The following is a 3228-nucleotide window of genomic DNA, read 5'->3' as shown; positions in this document are numbered from 1 at the left end:
GAAAATTTTTTTTTCGAAACGTGAATTGAATAGGTAGAATTTTTCAGTTTATTATTTATTAATTGTGTCGTCCGACAAGAACACCATCATCCGAAAAATATTACTATAAGTGATTACAACATTTTGTTATGGCTTATAACTTATAAGTTATAGTTACATTTTACTGCAGATTTCGAACGATATAACTAACATAATACATTAATATGTCATAATAGTTCAGTTGTGCGAGGATTGGAAGTGTCAATCATTATAGAACACCCCCCCCCCCTCCCCAATGATCAATATTTACCGACTAAGGAGAACTGGCCAAACCAACAATATCCTATTTCTGTATTTGATTTCAAATTTAACAACCAAATGAACATATTATATGAAATGAAATAAACTTCATGAAATACGGTCCAAATACGACAATAGGTAATAATAATGGTTTACCGGAAAGTAAAATTAATGTTTTATAAATTATGACCATTTGAATTTAAAATTTTTATGATATTAGACTTTCATCGGTAAACTAACGAATTTTCATCTATCAATTTCGATTTTTTGTTATAATTCAAAAACTAATAACCGTAGACAATTGACATTTGCACCAAAATTTCACCATTTTTCATACACGGTAAAATTTTCAAACAATATTCACTCTTTTTGGCTATTTAGAGCCATGAGAAATATTTTAAATTTTTTAAATTATGTAAATTATTTTTCAGTTAGAAATTCCTAAAAGTGTTTCTTTTCATAGCTAAGATTAAAAACCTTAATAGAAGAATTCAAATACGTTTTTCTACCTATAACTGGTAAATTATTGAATTCCCATTAATTAACTTTTTATACTTGGTTATATTTCCAAAACGAATAACCGTAGACCATTTAAATGTTTAACAAAATATTTATATTAGAATTGTCCATACATGATACAATTTTTAAAATATTTGATTGTTGTAGAGCTATTTGTGGCCATAAAACATTTTTAAAAATTTAAAAATTATTTTTCAGCTGGAAATTCATATAAGTTCTCTTTTCATAACTAACATAAGACATTTTAATAAAAGGTTCCCAACAAGTTTTACTACCTCATAAAAAGAAAAAATTCACAGGAATGTTACGCTATTTATAGCCATGAGATATTTTCGATTTTTATAAATTTTTTCTAAATGTTAAATTTGGTTATTTATACAAGACTTAGGATACTATAGGCTGACACAACGTCTCCGATCAGAATAGTATTTCGTATACAATGATTAATCATTGAATTCAAATATAACACATCCATTACAATGACTACTGTAAAGCAGAATGGTACCCATTATTGTCCACCTTTTTTAAATTTGAAATGTATGTATATTCTATTGATATCATGAAATATGTAAAAATCTTCAATTTATTGACCAAACATTTTGTTTACAATTACACGGATATAAGATTAAAAAAAAACTAGAGCCACTTCATTAAAAGTGACACTGGATCAGGATTCAGGAGTTTTCCTAGTTGAACCACTGTGTATTTTGCTCATTGGCATATTTATATACTTTTTTACTTTTGTCCTTTAGAAATGGATTCGTGGGTGGCGCGGTGTAGCGTGGTATTTACATTCTGTCACGAAACGTGTTCTGAGTGTAAGCAACGGCTGGTGTCACTAAATACCAGTTCCCGGATGGGTGACTACTCGGTTTTTAGTGACAAATCCTTGCCACACTATGGCACACACACACACACACACACACACACACACACACACGTGTTCCAATCTAACAGTACCCCCTTCCTCCACCACAAACAGCTAATGGCCATACTTGCCGGGCTTAAAGATCAATAAAAAAAAAAAAAATGGATTCGTGATACACAAAGTCGGTAACATGCGAATAAAAATAATTAATAACTACTAGGTACCTAAATACTATTGATATTTGTAAACGCAATTAATGGTTTTGCTTTTGTGTATCGAATCCTAAACCGTTAATATCTTTCTATATTCACAACACTATATAAACATGTCGAAAGATAAAATAACTATAACATCTTATACAGGCTACAGCTATTAGCAATGGTCTAATATAAATTATATAGAATGCATGTTAGTATGTTACTCTAATTTTGAATGTATTGATTTACGAACGTAATTATTTTTATTTGATACATTTTATACGACAATAAATAATGGATAAGATCAAAAAGAAAATTAATGTCTATTATTGATTAATTTTAATTTAGGGTAAACGCTGCAGTTGAAAATAGATTGTATACGATTATAATATGATAGTATAATGTATTAACGCGGTAGATAATATAAATTATATTAATATTTAGCAATTACTGATTACCGATGTTCGGTATTTGGTTGTATCTTTCGTTATCATCGGTATGATTTATTCCTTAGAGCAGTGGTTCCCAATTAGTATGAAGCCATGGACCACTGCTAAAACTTATTGGTCCGGGGCACCTCTTTTGTAAATACTTACTTTTCAATTTGAATAAATTAACTATGTACCTTTTTCGCAGTAAATTGAGTTTCAATAGTCCAAAAATACCCGGAATTTCAAACGACTACGAATTTATTTAATAATTTCAATAAAATAAAATAAAAATGAAAATCATTACAGTATTACGCTACCGCAGATCCTCTAACACCAACACGCAGACAAATGACAACCTATTGGGAACCAATTACTTAGAGGTACCTATACTAATTACTATACTAGGTACTATAATAGTATAATACATTGAGGTGTATAAGGATTTTGACTTATGACTATGTTGATACAATAAATAATATATATTATAATAATTGAAACATAGTTTTTTAATATACCTCCTTGACAACGTAAAAGTAAAGCAATTTATTGTCAATATCAAATTTTTATATCATGCTTACAGACATAACTATATTTATTAATACAGTTTTACAAATACTAAATATCTCAGAAAGTTTAATAATTTTGTAGATATTTCAATATTATTCTGAATACCAACCTAAACTATTTTTTTGCTATTATATATATATATATATATATTATCAATTCATAAAATGTGTTAGTAAATATGTATACTCAATAAATATTATCGTAATTCAACATTAAAATCCAAAAAAGAAATTTTATTTTTATTTTTTATGTACATACTTACATGATCATACGCCTAAAGTCATACAAATTGCAAATAATATAAAAATTAAACTTAATTAAATTAAAATCTTTTTAAATTCTATCTTGGAATAGTATAAATATCTTT

This window comes from Acyrthosiphon pisum, chromosome A3 (genome assembly GCF_005508785.2).
Source record: "Acyrthosiphon pisum isolate AL4f chromosome A3, pea_aphid_22Mar2018_4r6ur, whole genome shotgun sequence".
Taxonomy (NCBI): Eukaryota; Metazoa; Arthropoda; class Insecta; order Hemiptera; family Aphididae; genus Acyrthosiphon; species Acyrthosiphon pisum.
This window is presented reverse-complemented; position numbering follows the sequence as displayed.